Source organism: Salmo salar, unplaced genomic scaffold (assembly GCF_965601325.2).
Source record: "Salmo salar unplaced genomic scaffold, fSalSal1 ptg000588l, whole genome shotgun sequence".
Classification (NCBI taxonomy): Eukaryota; Metazoa; Chordata; class Actinopteri; order Salmoniformes; family Salmonidae; genus Salmo; species Salmo salar.
Genome location: NW_027675428.1, coordinates 981,783 through 999,321, shown reverse-complemented (window position 1 = coordinate 999,321; position 17,539 = coordinate 981,783). Strand labels below are relative to the sequence as shown.

The 17,539-nt window shown below is 38.6% G+C and overlaps 9 non-coding genes across 9 annotated transcripts; all 9 read left to right on the top strand.

Moving 5' to 3' along the window:
* The first annotated feature begins 1,725 nt into the window (after positions 1-1,725).
* On the top strand, positions 1,726-1,798 carry trnav-uac (transfer RNA valine (anticodon UAC)). The gene has a single exon. It is a non-coding gene; the product is annotated as a tRNA-Val (tRNA).
* A 141-nt stretch (positions 1,799-1,939) lies between these two features.
* trnav-cac (transfer RNA valine (anticodon CAC)) lies at positions 1,940-2,012 on the top strand. The gene has a single exon. It is a non-coding gene; the product is annotated as a tRNA-Val (tRNA).
* Positions 2,013-2,359: 347 nt separating this feature from the next.
* On the top strand, positions 2,360-2,432 carry trnav-cac (transfer RNA valine (anticodon CAC)). The gene has a single exon. It is a non-coding gene; the product is annotated as a tRNA-Val (tRNA).
* Positions 2,433-6,394: 3,962 nt separating this feature from the next.
* trnav-aac (transfer RNA valine (anticodon AAC)) lies at positions 6,395-6,467 on the top strand. The gene has a single exon. It is a non-coding gene; the product is annotated as a tRNA-Val (tRNA).
* Positions 6,468-6,608: 141 nt separating this feature from the next.
* trnav-cac (transfer RNA valine (anticodon CAC)) lies at positions 6,609-6,681 on the top strand. The gene has a single exon. It is a non-coding gene; the product is annotated as a tRNA-Val (tRNA).
* Positions 6,682-7,448: 767 nt separating this feature from the next.
* Positions 7,449-7,521, top strand: trnav-cac (transfer RNA valine (anticodon CAC)). Its single transcript has one exon. It is a non-coding gene; the product is annotated as a tRNA-Val (tRNA).
* Positions 7,522-8,502: 981 nt separating this feature from the next.
* Positions 8,503-8,575, top strand: trnav-uac (transfer RNA valine (anticodon UAC)). The gene has a single exon. It is a non-coding gene; the product is annotated as a tRNA-Val (tRNA).
* Positions 8,576-16,458: 7,883 nt separating this feature from the next.
* trnav-uac (transfer RNA valine (anticodon UAC)) lies at positions 16,459-16,531 on the top strand. Its single transcript has one exon. It is a non-coding gene; the product is annotated as a tRNA-Val (tRNA).
* Positions 16,532-16,886: 355 nt separating this feature from the next.
* Positions 16,887-16,959, top strand: trnav-uac (transfer RNA valine (anticodon UAC)). Its single transcript has one exon. It is a non-coding gene; the product is annotated as a tRNA-Val (tRNA).
* Positions 16,960-17,539: the final 580 nt, after the last annotated feature.

The following is a 17,539-nucleotide window of genomic DNA, read 5'->3' as shown; positions in this document are numbered from 1 at the left end:
ATTTACTCCTTGCAGATAATCTTCGAAGAAGTTTCTGTAGTGTTGTGGTTATCACGTTCGCTGAACACGCGAAAGGTCCTCGGTTCGAAACCAAGCGGAAACAGTGCTCTTTGACAAGTGCAGTAGTTACTGTACTTTCAACAAAGAATTGTTATTTTCATGAATTCTGTATTTTGGAAATTCGAATACGTGCCATGAATATTTTTAAAATTCGGTTTACTCCTTGCAGCTAATTGTAGCAGTAGTTTCTGTGGTGTAGTGCTTATCACGTTTGCTTCACACGCGAAAGGTCCCAGGTTCGAAACCGGGCGGAAACAACACTCATTGACACATTCTGAAGTACCATAGTGGTAACAGAAAATTTCATGAATTCTTTATTTTGGAAATTCGAATACGTGCCATGAATATTTTTAAAATTCGGTTTACTCCTTGCAGAAAAATCAAGCAGCAGTTTCTGTAGTGTAGTGGTTATCACGTTAGCTTTACACGTGAAAGGTCCTCAGTTTGAAACCAGGAGGAAACACTGCTCTTTGACATGTGCAGTAGGTACTGTACTATTAACAGAGAATAGTTATTTTCATAAATGCCTACTTTTGGAAATTTGAACACGTGCCATGAATATCTGTAAAATTCGATTTACTCCTCGCAGATAACCTTTGAAGAAGTTTCTGTAGTGTTGTGGTTATCACGTTCGCTGAACACGCGAAAGGTCCTCGGTTCGAAACCGGGCGGAAACAGTGCTCTTTGACAAGTGCAGTAGGTACTGTACTTTCAACAAAGAATTGTTATTTTCATGAATTCTGTATTTTGGAAATTCGAATACGTGCCATGAATATTTTTAAAATTCGGTTTACTCCTTGCAGCTAATTGTAGCAGTAGTTTCTGTGGTGTAGCGCTTATCACGTTTGCTTCACACGCGAAAGGTCCCAGGTTCGAAACCGGGCGGAAACAGAGCTCTTTGACACGTGCAGTAGGTACTGTACTTTCAACAAAGAATTGTTATTTTCATGAATTCTGTATTTTGGAAATTCGAATACGTGCCATGAATATCTGTAAAATTCGGTTTATTCCTCGCAGCTAAATGTAGCAGCAGTTTCTGTAGTGTAGTGGTTATCACGTTCGCTTTACACGTGAAAGGTCCTCAGTTTGAAACCGGGAGGAAACAGTGCTCTTTGACATGTGCAGTAGGTACTGTACTATTAACAGAGAATAGTTATTTTCATAAATGCCTAATTTTGGAAATTTGAACACGTGCCATGAATATCTGTAAAATTCGGTTTACTCCTCACAGCTAAATGTAGCAGCAGTTTCTGTAGTGTAGTGGTTATCACGTTTGTTCACACGCGAAAGGTCTCTGGTTCGAAACCAGGCGGAAACAACGCTCATTGACACATACTGAAGTGCCATAGTGGTAACAGAAAATTTCATGAGTTCTTTATTTTGGAAATTCGAATACGTGCCATGAATATTTTTAAAATTCGGTTTACTCCTTGCAGAAAAATCAAGCAGCAGTTTCTGTAGTGTAGTGGTTATCACGTTAGCTTAACACGTGAAAGGTCCTCAGTTTGAAACTGGGAGGAAACAGTGCTCTTTGACACGTGCAGTAGGTACTGTACTATTAACAGAGAATAGTTATTTTCATAAATGCCTACTTTTGGAAATTTGAACACGTGCCATGAATATCTGTAAAATTCGGTTTACTTCTTGCAGGAAAATCAAGCAGCAGTTTCTGTAGTGTAGTGGTTATCGCATTCGCTTTACACGCGAAAGGTCCTCGGTTCGAAACCGGGCGGAAACAGTGCTCTTTGACAAGTGCAGTAGGTACTGTACTTTCAACAAAGAATTGTTATTTTCATGAATTCTCTATTTTGGAAATTCGAATACGTGCCATGAATATTTTTAAAATTCGGTTTACTCCTTGCAGCTAATTGTAGCAGTAGTTTCTGTGGTGTAGTGGTTATCACGTTTGCTTCACACGCGAAAGGTCCCTGGTTCGAAACCGGGTGGAAACAACACTCATTGACACATTCTGAAGTACCATAGTGGTAACAGAAAATTTCATGAATTCTTTATTTTGGAAATTCGAATACGTGCCATGAATATTTTTAACATTCGGTTTACTCCTTGCAGAAAAATCAAGCAGCAGTTTCTGTAGTGTAGTGGTTATCGCGTTTGCTTTACTCGCGAAAGGTCCTCTGTTCGAAACCGGGCGGAAACAGTGCTCTTTGACAAGTGCAGTAGGTACTGTACTTTCAACAAAGAATTGTTATTTTCATGAATTCTGTATTTTGGAAATTCGAATACGTGCCATGAATATTTTTAAAATTCGGTTTATTCCTTGCAGCTAATTGTAGCAGTAGTTTCTGTGGTGTAGTGGTTATCACGTTTGCTTCACACGCGAAAGGTCCCTGGTTCGAAACCGGGCGGAAACAACACTCATTGACACATTCTGAAGTACCATAGTGGTAACAGAAAATTCCTTGAATTCTTTATTTTGGAAATTCGAATACGTGCCATGAATATTTTTAACATTCGGTTTACTCCTTGCAGAAAAATCAAGCAGCAGTTTCTGTAGTGTAGTGGTTATCACGTTAGCTTTACACGTGAAAGGTCCTCAGTTTGAAACCAGAAGGAAACACTGCTCTTTGACATGTGCAGTAGGTACTGTACTATTAACAGAGAATAGTTATTTTCATAAATGCCTAATTTTGGAAATTTGAACACGTGCCATGAATATCTGTAAAATTCGATTTACTCCTTGCAGATAATCTTCGAAGAAGTTTCTGTAGTGTTGTGGTTATCACGTTCGCTGAACACGCGAAAGGTCCTCGGTTCGAAACCGGGCGGAAACAGTGCTCTTTGACAAGTGCAGTAGTTACTGTACTTTCAACAAAGAATTGTTATTTTCATGAATTCTGTATTTTGGAAATTCGAATACGTGCCATGAATATTTTTAAAATTCGGTTTACTCCTTGCAGCTAATTGTAGCAGTAGTTTCTGTGGTGTAGTGCTTATCACGTTTGCTTCACACGCGAAAGGTCCCAGGTTCGAAACCGGGCGGAAACAACACTCATTGACACATTCTGAAGTACCATAGTGGTAACAGAAAATTTCATGAATTCTTTATTTTGGAAATTCGAATACGTGCCATGAATATTTTTAAAATTCGGTTTACTCCTTGCAGAAAAATCAAGCAGCAGTTTCTGTAGTGTAGTGGTTATCACGTTAGCTTTACACGTGAAAGGTCCTCAGTTTGAAACCAGGAGGAAACACTGCTCTTTGACATGTGCAGTAGGTACTGTACTATTAACAGAGAATAGTTATTTTCATAAATGCCTACTTTTGGAAATTTGAACACGTGCCATGAATATCTGTAAAATTCGATTTACTCCTCGCAGATAACCTTTGAAGAAGTTTCTGTAGTGTTGTGGTTATCACGTTCGCTCAACACGCGAAAGGTCCTCGGTTCGAAACCGGGCGGAAACAGTGCTCTTTGACAAGTGCAGTAGGTACTGTACTTTCAACAAAGAATTGTTATTTTCATGAATTCTGTATTTTGGAAATTCGAATACGTGCCATGAATATTTTTAAAATTCGGTTTACTCCTTGCAGCTAATTGTAGCAGTAGTTTCTGTGGTGTAGCGCTTATCACGTTTGCTTCACACGCGAAAGGTCCCAGGTTCGAAACCGGGCGGAAACAGAGCTCTTTGACACGTGCAGTAGGTACTGTACTTTCAACAAAGAATTGTTATTTTCATGAATTCTGTATTTTGGAAATTCGAATACGTGCCATGAATATCTGTAAAATTCGGTTTATTCCTCGCAGCTAAATGTAGCAGCAGTTTCTGTAGTGTAGTGGTTATCACGTTCGCTTTACACGTGAAAGGTCCTCAGTTTGAAACCGGGAGGAAACAGTGCTCTTTGACATGTGCAGTAGGTACTGTACTATTAACAGAGAATAGTTATTTTCATAAATGCCTACTTTTGGAAATTTGAACACGTGCCATGAATATCTGTAAAATTCGGTTTACTCCTTGCAGCTGAATGTAGCAGCAGTGTTCTGTAGTGTAGTGGTTATCAAGTTCGCTTTACACGTGAAAGGTCCTCAGTTTGAAACCGGGAGGAAACAGTGCTCTTTGACATGTGCAGTAGGTACTGTACTATTAAAAGAGAATAGTTATTTTCATAAATGCCTAATTTTGGAAATTTGAACACGTGCCATGAATATCTGTAAAATTCGGTTTACTCCTTGCAGATAATTGTTGAAGCAGTTTCTGTAGTGTAGCGGTTATCACGTTTGCTTAACACGCGAAAGGTCCTCGGTTTGAAACCGGGCGGAAACAGAGCTCTTTGACACGTGCAGTAGGTACTGTACTTTCAACAAAGAATTGTTATTTTCATGAATTCTGTATTTTGGAAATTCGAATACGTGCCATGAATATCTGTAAAATTCGATTTACTCCTCGCAGCTAATTGTAGCAGTAGTTTCTGTGGTCTAGTGGTTATCACATTTGCTTCACACGCGAAAGGTCCCTGGATCGAAACCGGGCGGAAACAACGCTCATTGACACATTCTGAAGTAACATAGTGGTAACAGAAAATTTCATGAATTCTTTATTTTGGAAATTCGAATACGTGCCATGAATATTTTTAAAATTCGGTTTACTCCTTGCAGAAAAATCAAGCAGCAGTTTCTGTAGTGTAGTGGTTATCACGTTAGCTTTACACGTGAAAGGTCCTCAGTTTGAAACCAGGAGGAAACAGTGCTCTTTGACATGTGCAGTAGGTACTGTACTATTAACAGAGAATAGTTATTTTCATAAATGCCTACTTTTGGAAATTTGAACACGTGCCATGAATATCTGTAAAATTCGGTTTACTCCTTGCAGCTGAATGTAGCAGCAGTGTCTGTAGTGTAGTGGTTATCAAGTTCGCTTTACACGTGAAAGGTCCTCAGTTTGAAACCGGGAGGAAACAGTGCTCTTTGACATGTGCAGTAGGTACTGTACTATTAACAGAGAATAGTTATTTTCATAAATGCCTAATTTTGGAAATTTGAACACGTGCCATGAATATCTGTAAAATTCGGTTTACTCCTTGAAGAAAAATCAAGCAGCAGTTTCTGTAGTGTAGTGGTTATCACGTTAGCTTTACACGTGAAAGGTCCTCAGTTTGAAACCAGGAGGAAACACTGCTCTTTGACATGTGCAGTAGGTACTGTACTATTAACAGAGAATAGTTATTTTCATAAATGCCTACTTTTGGAAATTTGAACACGTGCCATGAATATCTGTAAAATTCGGTTTACTCCTTGCAGCTGAATGTAGCAGCAGTGTCTGTAGTGTAGTGGTTATCAAGTTCGCTTTACACGTGAAAGGTCCTCAGTTTGAAACCGGGAGGAAACAGTGCTCTTTGACATGTGCAGTAGGTACTGTACTATTAACAGAGAATAGTTATTTTCATAAATGCCTAATTTTGGAAATTTGAACACGTGCCATGAATATCTGTAAAATTCGGTTTACTCCTTGCAGATAATTGTTGAAGCAGTTTCTGTAGTGTAGCGGTTATCACGTTTGCTTAACACGCGAAAGGTCCTCGGTTTGAAACCGGGCGGAAACAGAGCTCTTTGACACGTGCAGTAGGTACTGTACTTTCAACAAAGAATTGTTATTTTCATGAATTCTGTATTTTGGAAATTCGAATACGTGCCATGAATATCTGTAAAATTCGATTTACTCCTCGCAGCTAATTGTAGCAGTAGTTTCTGTGGTCTAGTGGTTATCACATTTGCTTCACACGCGAAAGGTCCCTGGTTCGAAACCGGGCGGAAACAACGCTCATTGACACATTCTGAAGTAACATAGTGGTAACAGAAAATTTCATGAATTCTTTATTTTGGAAATTCGAATACGTGCCATGAATATTTTTAAAATTCGGTTTACTCCTTGCAGAAAAATCAAGCAGCAGTTTCTGTAGTGTAGTGGTTATCACGTTAGCTTTACACGTGAAAGGTCCTCAGTTTGAAACCAGGAGGAAACAGTGCTCTTTGACATGTGCAGTAGGTACTGTACTATTAACAGAGAATAGTTATTTTCATGAATTCTTTATTTTGGAAATTCGAATACGTGCCATGAATATTTTTAAAATTCGGTTTACTCCTTGCAGAAAAATCAAGCAGCAGTTTCTGTAGTGTAGTGGTTATCACGTTCTCTTTACACGTGAAAGGTCCTCAGTTTGAAACTGGGAGGAAACAGTGCTCTTTGACACGTGCAGTAGGTACTGTACTATTAACAGAGAATAGTTATTTTCATAAATGCCTAATTTTGGAAATTTGAACGCGTGCCATGAATATCTGTAAAATTCGGTTTACTCCTTGCAGATAATTGTTGCAGAAGTTTCTGTAGTGTAGTGGTTATCACGTTCGCTTAACACGCGAAAGGTCCTCGGTTCGAAACCGGGCGGAAACAGAGCTCTTTGACACGTGCAGTAGGTACTGTACTTTCAACAAAGAATTGTTATTTTCATGAATTCTGTATTTTGGAAATTCGAATACGTGCCATGAATATCTGTAAAATTCGGTTTATTCCTCGCAGCTAAATGTAGCAGCAGTTTCTGTAGTGTAGTGGTTATCATGTTTGCTTCACACGCGAAAGGTCCCTGGTTCGAAACCGGGCGGAAACAACGCTCATTGACACATTCTGATTTACCGTAGTGGTAACAGAAAATTTCATGAATTCTTTATTTTGGAAATTCGAATACGTGCCATGAATATTTTTAAAATTCGGTTTACTCCTTGCAGAAAAATCAAGCAGCAGTTTCTGTAGTGTAGTGCTTATCACGTTTGCTTCACACGCGAAAGGTCCCAGGTTCGAAACCGGGCGGAAACAACACTCATTGACACATTCTGAAGTACCATAGTGGTAACAGAAAATTTCATGAATTCTTTATTTTGGAAATTCGAATACGTGCCATGAATATTTTTAAAATTCGGTTTACTCCTTGCAGAAAAATCAAGCAGCAGTTTCTGTAGTGTAGTGGTTATCACGTTAGCTTTACACGTGAAAGGTCCTCAGTTTGAAACCAGGAGGAAACACTGCTCTTTGACATGTGCAGTAGGTACTGTACTATTAACAGAGAATAGTTATTTTCATAAATGCCTACTTTTGGAAATTTGAACACGTGCCATGAATATCTGTAAAATTCGGTTTACTCCTTGCAGCTGAATGTAGCAGCAGTGTCTGTAGTGTAGTGGTTATCAAGTTCGCTTTACACGTGAAAGGTCCTCAGTTTGAAACCGGGCGGAAACAGAGCTCTTTGACACGTGCAGTAGGTACTGTACTTTCAACAAAGAATTGTTATTTTCATGAATTCTGTATTTTGGAAATTCGAATACGTGCCATGAATATCTGTAAAATTCGGTTTATTCCTCGCAGCTAAATGTAGCAGCAGTTTCTGTAGTGTAGTGGTTATCACGTTTGCTTCACACGCGAAAGGTCCCTGGTTCGAAACCGGGCGGAAACAACGCTCATTGACACATTCTGATTTACCGTAGTGGTAACAGAAAATTTCATGAATTCTTTATTTTGGAAATTCGAATACGTGCCATGAATATTTTTACAATTCGGTTTACTCCTTGCAGAAAAATCAAGCAGCAGTTTCTGTAGTGTAGTGGTTATCACGTTCGCTGAACACGCGAAAGGTCCTCGGTTCGAAACCGGGCGGAAACAGTGCTCTTTGACAAGTGCAGTAGGTACGGTACTTTCAACAAAGAATTGTTATTTTCATGAATTCTGTATTTTGGAAATTCGAATACGTGCCATGAATATTTTTAAAATTCGGTTTACTCCTTGCAGCTAATTGTAGCAGTAGTTTCTGTGGTGTAGTGCTTATCACGTTTGCTTCACACGCGAAAGGTCCCTGGTTCGAAACCGGGCGGAAACAACACTCATTGACACATTCTGAAGTACCATAGTGGTAACAGAAAATTTCATGAATTCTTTATTTTGGAAATTCGAATACGTGCCATGAATATTTTTAAAATTCGGTTTACTCCTTGCAGAAAAATCAAGCAGCAGTTTCTGTAGTGTAGTGGTTATCACGTTAGCTTTACACGTGAAAGGTCCTCAGTTTGAAACCAGGAGGAAACACTGCTCTTTGACATGTGCAGTAGGTACTGTACTATTAACAGAGAATAGTTATTTTCATAAATGCCTACTTTTGGAAATTCGAATACGTGCCATGAATATCTGTAAAATTTGGTTTACTCCTTGCAGCTAAATGTAGCAGCAGTTTCTGTAGTGTAGTGGTTATCACGTTCGCTTTACACGTGAAAGGTCCTCAGTTTGAAACCGGGAGGAACCAGTGCTCTTTGACATGTGCAGTAGGTACTGTACTCTTAACAGAGAATAGTTATTTTCATAAATGCCTAATTTTGAAAATTTCAACACGTGCCATGAATATCTATAAAATTCGGTTTACTCCTTGCAGATAATTGCTGAAGCAGTTTCTGTAGTGTAGTGGTTATCACGTTCGCTTTACACGTGAAAGGTCCTCGGTTCGAAACCGGGCGGAAACAGAGCTCTTTGACACGTGCAGTAGGTACTGTACTTTCAACAAAGAATTGTTATTTTCATGAATTCTGTATTTTGGAAATTCAAATACGTGCCATGAATATCTGTAAAATTCGGTTTACTCCTCGCAGCTAATTGTACCAGTAGTTTCTGTGGTGTAGTGGTTATCACGTTCGCTTCACACGCCCCTTTTTGGAGTTTCAGGAAGTGGAAGAGAAGCAGGTGTCTGAGTGCTTGAGAGAGAATATCGTTTTTTTTGGAGGTCTAGTTGACTTATACGTTTGAAAGTTTGTGAGTGACTGTAGTGAAGTTTCTGTGAAACGTTTTTGCTATTGTCCCCCATCAGCGTGAGCTGTTTGGGGGATATTGCTTAAAATAACCGGACGGACAACATGGCTTCGACATCAAGAATACAAACGACGACGAGAAAGGACAACAGTGAAATCAGAATGTTAAACGAAGAACTGAAAAAAAGAACATATGAGAAGGAACTGACGGTGAACGTGGAAATAAGTGGAGAAGGGAAAATAACAACGATGGAATTGCTGAGAGGAATAAAGGAAGTTTGCGGAACAATACTGGGATGTCGAATGAAAGACGGGAATAAGTATGAAGTAACAATGTCTCATGTAAATGGAAAAGAAAGACTAATAGACGGGCTAAAGATAAAGAACTGTCAAATCATGGCTAAAGAACTAGGGAACGATGAGCTGGTGGTGTCCTTTTTGAACTTGCCCGCATACATTACGGATGAGGAGATAGAAGAGAAACTAAAAGGCTGGAAGGTGAAGGCGACCACGCCAATCAAGAGGAGGATGTGGCCAGGAACGGACATTGTAGATGGGACAAGATTTTGCAAGGTAAAGTTTACAGACAATGTGCAATCCTTGCCATATTCTACTAAATTTAACACTGTCGAGGGATTTGAATATTTTCGTGTAATCCACGACAATCAAGTGAAGGTATGTAGATTATGTATTCAGCCGGGGCACATACTTAAGGAATGTCCGGAATTCACATGCCACAAATGTAGTGAACAAGGGCATTATGCCAGAGAATGTCGGAACATAGGAAATGTGTGCAAAATGTGTGACAGACCTAAAGTTAGATGTAGCTGTAATAAGGGAGAAAATCACTTACTTTTGCAAACAATGGACCTCACGTCTGAGGAAGAGGGGAGTGTGCCTATGGAGAGGGAGGATGAGAGTGACATGGAGAGTGTGACTCCAGAGACAGTGGCAGATAAGCTTGAAGAGCCTGTAATGTCTCCTGGCAAAGCACGAGACGCCGTTTTAGTCTCTGCTGCTGACAAGGTGGAACAGCAGCACATGATGGGTGAAAGACATACACAGGTAGAGATGGTGCAAGGTGCTTCTCAGGTGCCTGAGCCAGCTTTAAGCCTGTGTAAAAATTACACCAAAGAGTGGGCTGGGTCCACTGAAGTCACGGGCACTGTTAAAGCGCACTTTTCAAAAGGCTTCCCCGCCGATCCCCCCAAAAATCCAAATAAAGAGACGGATGATGAAATAGATAGTGAGGATCTTCAGTTGTTTGTAAAAAATAAGAGGTCATTGTCGAAAACCAGGGAGATGATGGGTTTTGGAAAAAAGAAAAAGTAGGATTTTTAAGGACTTGTTTGGCTCTGATTATACTTCTGCACACATTCATAATGATTACAGTCGCATCCCTAAATGGTAACAGTTTGAGAAACATGAGCAAATTTGAGCAAGTATTAGTGTCTGTTAAGGCAGACATGTTGTGTTTTCAAGAGACCAATTGGACAGACTCCAAAATGCAGGAGATTAAGAGTAAATGGTCAGATTACATTTTTTGTAGTCATGGAGGGGATAAAACATGTGGTGTGGCTATTTTGATAAAAAATGATGTGGTGCAAAATGTAAAAGAAATATATGCTGACAATGATGGCAGACTTATTGTAATTGAATTTGAAGTTCAAAATGTAGTTTTTCGTTTAATTAATGTTTATGCTTCAAACATTGAATCTGAAAGGAGAGAAATGTTTCACAAATTAAAAACACTGTGCTCAGAAAACTGTATACTGATAGGAGATTTTAATGTGAGGTGTAGTAGAATGGATGCCTCTAGTTGTGCTAAATTCAGATATGACTCTTCTAGAAATGCATTATGGAAACTTATGAATGAGGAGAATCTAGTAGATATATGGAGGGCTGAAAATCCAAACAGAAGAGTATTCTCTAGAAGGCAGGTGGTTCTAAAGGAATTAAAACAAAGCAGAATTGATTTATGTCTAGCAAAACAAGAATTGGTGCAGAATGTTAAGAAGGTGTCATATACCTTTACAGCATATAGTGATCATGCAGTAATGTCATTTCAAATGGGTTTTGGTGTGGAGAGGAGAGGGGGAGGTGTCTGGTGTTTAAATGCCAGTCTGTTAAAGGAGGAAGGATATAGAAATGAAATTGTTGAATGTATTAATGATGAAATGTCTAATGTACTGTTAAAAGAGAATGTGTGTTTATGGTGGGAGGAAGTGAAAGTAAAAGTAAAAAATAGGAGTATTAGGTACGCAAAAAATCATAACCGTTTAGATAAGCAGAAAGAAATAATGCTTAGGAATAGGATGTTGCATGAACTTGAAAAGGCTGATACGGATCCAGACTATGATGTTGTGAATTATTTGAAAATCCATGCAGAGCTGGGTCGTTATGAAAAAAATAAATGTTTGGGTGCTATTGTTAGGAGCAGGGCACAGTACGCTTTGGAGGGAGAGAAATGTACATCCTTTTTTTTGGGTCTGGAAAAAAGAAAACAAACTAAGAGTTACATTGTAGAGTTGGAAGATGAAAGAGGTGTAAAGGTAAACGATTTTGTTGGGATCTTAGAGACAGTTGAAACCTTTTACAGAAATCTTTACAAAAAGAATGATGTAGATAAAGTGTGTGTTGTAAAAGTGTTGGATACAATTAGTGCCAAAGTATCGCAGGCAGATAGAATGATGTGTGATGAAGAGATTTCGATTATGGAAATCAAGGAAGCAATTGTTAGCACGCAAGGTAATAAAAGTCCGGGTTTGGATGGTTTAACAAATGAGTTCTATAAAGTCTTTGTAGATATTTTGGCACCCATTTTAGTGAGGGTGTTTCATTATATGGAAGAGAATAAGGAAATCCCTGAGTCTATGTCAACTGGAATGTTAACGATCTTATTCAAAAATAGGGGCAGTAGATTAAAGTTAGAAAATTATAGGCCTATTAGCCTTCTAAATTCGGATTATAAGATACTGACTAAAGTGTTAGCGAATAGGATGAAAAAGGTGATTGGGAGTATTATTGAATCAACACAAGCCTACGGCATACCTGGAAGAGATATTGCAGATGTCATTTGTACAATTAGGGATGTTGTTAATCAAATGAAAAATTAAGGTGGTATAGTTTTAAGTTTGGACTTTAACAAAGCTTTCGATAGAGTGGAGCACAGCTTTTTATTACAGACTTTGGAGAGGTTTGGGTTTGGGCCAAAGTTTGTATCTTGGATCAACCTGTTGTATAGTGGGGCTAAAAGTTGTGTTAAATGTAACGGAGTGTTAACAGATACTTTCCCTGTGGAGAGGTCAGTAAGGCAGGGCTGTCCTTTGTCAGCTCTGCTGTACAGTGTTTCTACAGAACCGTTAGCTACATTGATAAATAGTAATAAAGAAGTAAGGGGTGTTGGAATCCCAGGTGGTGGTGTCAGTGTTGTACATCAGTACGCTGATGACACTACTTGTACTGTGAAGGATATAGAAAGTATTGGAAGCATTATGGGGATCATAGATATATATGGCAAGGCATCGGGTGCTAAAGTTAATATAGAGAAGACTGAAATAATGTTTGTTGGGGATATCAATGTAAACGGCTGTGAGATTCCATTCAAGAGCGCAAAGGATTTTATTAAAGTGCTGGGAGTAAACATTGGTGTAAAGGAGAAAGAGGCAAAAGATATAACTTGGACTGGGATCCTTAATAAAGTCAAGCTAACGTTGAATTTCTGGAAAAATAGAAAACTAAAGTTACAAGGGAAAGTAATTGTTGCAAATGCTTTGGTATTATCCAAATTTGTGTATGTTTTGGGAGTCCTGGACATGCCGGAGTGGGTCCTAAATGAATTGAATAATGTGGTGTCAAATTTTATATGGGATGGTAAAGGAGTGTGAATATCTCAGAAAACATTGATTGCTGACTATGTGGATGGAGGTTTAAAACTTGTAGATTTAGGTGTCAAAAGAAAAGCTATTAGGATAAAAACAGTAAAGAAATATTTGTATGACAGTGAAGATTATGGCTGGAAACACTTCTTTAGAGTCTACTTAGAGGAGAGTGGTGGTTGTGAGGATAATGGTTTATTGATGGGGCTTAAAAGGGCAATGTTTGAAAAGGTACCAGATTTTTATAAAGAGGTGCTAAATGCATGGGCAGAGTTGTTGCCTAATGTATATTATGAATGTGGACATATTGACCTGATTATGAATCAACCTATATTTCTGAATGAGAAAATCAAGAACAAAGAAAAAGTTTTGTATAATAAAGTATTTATGAGTGCAGGTCTACGGCAAATAAAAGATTATACATATGAGGTAATTCCAGGGTTTTTACCTGGGGAAGCTATTTTTGACATAATCAATGAATGGGATGAAGAGGTGGGAAGGGGAACAGTGAATAATATGTATGACAAGATAAAGAATAGTATACCAAGAGCATGGGTTGATTTAATAAATAGTGAAGTTGAAAGAGAAGATTTATTTGTATTTCCTAATTTGTTCATTGGTAGCAGTAAGAAGAAAGTACATTTATCTAGTATACCAGTGAAAAGATTGTATAGAATAATGGTAGGAAAAGTGTGTAGAAGGCCGGCTGCTGAGAAATTTTGGAAAGTAGTTTTTCCGGAATTGGATGAAAAAAAGATATGGGGAAATTTAAATGTAAAATATAATAGTAAGGAGTGTGAAAATAATGATTTCAAACTAAGACATAATAGAATATTTACAAAGGTGGTGCTGTCCGGGGGTATCATCGGATGGGGCCACAGTGTCTTCTGATCCCTCCTGTCTCAGCCTCCAGTATTTATGCTGCAGTAGTTTATGTGTCGGGGGGCTAGGGTCAGTCTGTTACATCTGGAGTATTTCTCTTGTCTTATCCGGTGTCCTGTGTGTATTTAAATATGCTCTCTCTAATTCTCTCTTTCTCTCTTTCTGTCTTTCTCTCGGAGGACCTGAGCCCTAGGACCATGCCTCAGGACTACCTGGTATGATGACTCCTTGCTGTCCCCAGTCCACCTGGCCGTGCTGCTGCTCCAGTTTCAACTGTTCTGCCTGCGGCTATGGAACCCTGACCTGTTCACCGGACGTGCTTGTTGCACCCTCGACAACTACTATGATTATTATTATTTGACCATGCTGGTCATTTATGAACATTTTAACATTTTAACATTTTGACCATGTTCTGTTTTAATATCCACCCTGCACAGCCAGAAGAGGACTGGCCACCCCTCATAGCCTGGTTCCTCTCTAGGTTTCTTCCTAGGTTTTTGGCCTTTCTAGGGAGTTTTTCCTAGGGAGTTTTTCCTAGCCACCGTGCTTCTTTCACATGCTTTGCTTGCTGTTTGGGGTTTTAGGCTGGGTTTCTGTACAGCACTTTGAGAATATCAGCTGATGTACGAAGGGCTATATAAAATTAAATTTGATTTGATTTTGATTTAAAGAAAATTAATTGTGAGATAGAAAGGGAATGCGACGTATGTGGACGTTTCCCGGAAACTCTTATGCATTTGTTTATAGAATGTGAGGATTTAAAATATTTTTTTTGTAAAGTTAAGGAAATGTTATGTAGAAACTGGGGGGGAGATTTCGTGAAAAAGTATGCGTGGGAGGAACTTTTGTTATTTGGAGTGTCTGGTAAATGTGAGGGTGCTAATGTGTGTTTGTTGAATATGGTTTTGAGTTTTGTGAGGTATGCTATTTTTTGTAGGAGGAATTATGTTTCTTTTGACAGAAAGAGGGTTCAGGTGTGGAGTATCTTTATAGCACTGTTCAGTAAACACATATATATGTTGTTTAATTATGGGATGGAACATTTTGATGAGTCTTTTGTTGAAGGGAGTGGGTTAATTTCACGAGAGGAGAGTGGAGGTATCACTTATAATTTTTGAAAGCACTGTTTTGATATTTTCTTTGTTGATAATTTGATAGGGGGTGAATTGTTCACCTGCCTCTGTTAGTCTAGTGTCTTCTGTATTGTTCTCTGTGGACAGTAGATTGTACTGTAAATATTGTAAACAAACATTTTTGATAATAAAAAAAAATAAAAAAAAAAAAAAGAAATGGAAACAACGCTCATTGACACATTCTGTAGTACCATAGTGGTAAAAGAAAATTTCATGAATTCTTTATTTTGGAAATTCGAATACGTGCCATGAATATTTTTAAAATTCGAAAGGTCCTCAGTTTGAAACCGGGAGGAAACACTGCTCTTTGACATGTGCAGGAGGTACTGTACTGTTAACAGACAATAGTTATTTTCATAAATGCCTAAATTTGGAAATTTGAACACGTGCCATGAATATCTGTAAAATTCGGTTTACTCCTTGCAGCTAAATGTAGCAGCAGTTTCTGTAGTGTAGTGGTTATCACGTTCGCTTTACACGTGAAAGGTCCTCAGTTTGAAACCGGGAGGAAACAGTGCTCTTTGACATGTGCAGTAGGTACTGTACTATTAACAGAGAATAGTTATTTTCATAAATGCCTAATTTTGGAAATTTGAACAGGTGCCATGAATATCTGTAAAATTCGGTTTACTCCTTGCAGATAATTGTTGAAGCAGTTTCTGTAGTGTAGCGGTTATCACGTTCGCTTAACACGCGAAAGTTCCTCGTTTCGAAACCGGGCGGAAACAGAGCTCTTTGACACGTGCAGTAGGTACTGTACTTTCAACAAAGAATTGTTATTTCATGAATTCTGTATTTTGGAAATTCGAATACGTGCCATGAATATCTGTAAAATTTGGTTTACTCCTCGCAGCTAAATGTAGCAGCAGTTTCTGTAGTGTAGTGGGTATCACGTTTGTTCACACACTAAAGGTCCCTGGTTCGAAACCAGGCGGAAACAACGCTCATCGACACATTTAAGAAGTACCATAGTGTTAACAAAGAATTTCATTAATCCCTTATTTTGGAAATTCGAATACGTGCCATGAATATTTTTAAAATTCGGTTTACTCCTTGCAGCTAATTGTAGCAGTAATTTCTGTAGTGTAGTGGTTATCACGTTCGCTTCACTTGTGAAATGTCCCTGGTTCGAAACCGGGCGGAAACAACGCTCATTGACACATTCTGTAGTACCATAGAGGTAACAGAAAATTTCATGAATTTTTTATTTTGGAAATTCGAATACGTGCCATGAATATTTTTAAAATTCGGTTTACTCCTTGCAGAAAAATCAAGCAGCAGTTTCTGTAGTGTAGTGGTTATCACGTTAGCTTTACACGTGAAAGGTCCTCAGTTTGAAACCGGGAGGAAACAGTGCTCTTTGACATGTGCAGTAGGTACTGTACTATTAACAGAGAATAGTTATTTTCATAAATGGCTAATTTTGGAAATTTGAACACGTGCCATGAATATCTGTAAAATTCGGTTTACTCCTTGCAGATAATTGTTGAAGAAGTTTCTGTAGTGTAGTGGTTACCACGTTCGCTTAACACGCGAAAGGTCCTCGGTTCGAAACCTTGCGGAAACAGAGCTCTTTGACACGTGCAGTAGGTACTGTACTTTCAACAAAGAATTGTTATTTTCATAAATTCTGTATTTTGGAAATTCGAATACGTGCCCTGAATATCTGTAAAATTCGGTTTACTTCTTGCAGGAAAATCAAGCAGCAGTTTCTGTAGTGTAGTGGTAATCACGTTCGCTTTACACGCGAAAGGTCCTCGGTTCGAAACCGGGCGGAAACAGTGCTCTTTGACACGTGCAGTAGGTACAGTACTTTTAAAAGAGAATAGTTATTTTCATAAATGCCTAAATTTGGAAATTTCAACACGTGCCATAAATATCTGTAAAATTCGGTTTACTCCTTGCAGATAATTGTAGAAGCAGTTTCTGTAGTGTAGCGGTTATCACGTTTGCTTAACACGCGAAAGGTCCTCGGTTCGAAACTGGGCGGAAACAGATCTCTTTGACACGTGCAGTAGGTACTGTACTTTCAACAAAGAATTGTTATTTTCATAAATTCTGTATTTTGGAAATTCGAATACGTGCCCTGAATATCTGTAAAATTCGGTTTACTTCTTGCAGGAAAATCAAGCAGCAGTTTCTGTAGTGTAGTGGTTATCACGTTCGCTTTACACGCGAAAGGTCCTCGGTTTGAAACCGGGTGGAAACAGTGCTCTTTGACACGTGCAGTAGGTACAGTACTTTTAAAAGAGAATAGTTATTTTCATAAATGCCTAAATTTGGAAATTTCAACACGTGCCATAAATATCTGTAAAATTCGGTTTACTCCTTGCAGATAATTGTAGAAGCAGTTTCTGTAGTGTAGCGGTTATCACTTTTGCTTAACACGCGAAAGGTCCTCAGTTTGAAACTTGGCGGAAACAGATCTCTTTGACACGTGCAGTAGGTACTGTACTTTCAACAAAAAATTGTTATTTTCATAAATTCTGTATTTTGGAAATTCGAATACGTGCCCTGAATATCTGTAAAATTCCGTTTACTCCTTGCAGATAATTGTTGAAGCAGTTTCTGTAGTGTAGCGGTTATCACGTTCGCTTAACTCGCGAAAGGTCCTCTGTTCGAAACCGGGCGGAAACAGAGCTCTTTGACAAGTGCAGTAGGTACAGTACTTTCAACAAAGAATTGTTATTTTCATGAATTCTTTATTTTGGAAATTCGAATACGTGCCATGAATATCTGTAAAATTCGGTTTACTCCTTGCAGCTAAATGTAGCAGCAGTTTCTGTAGT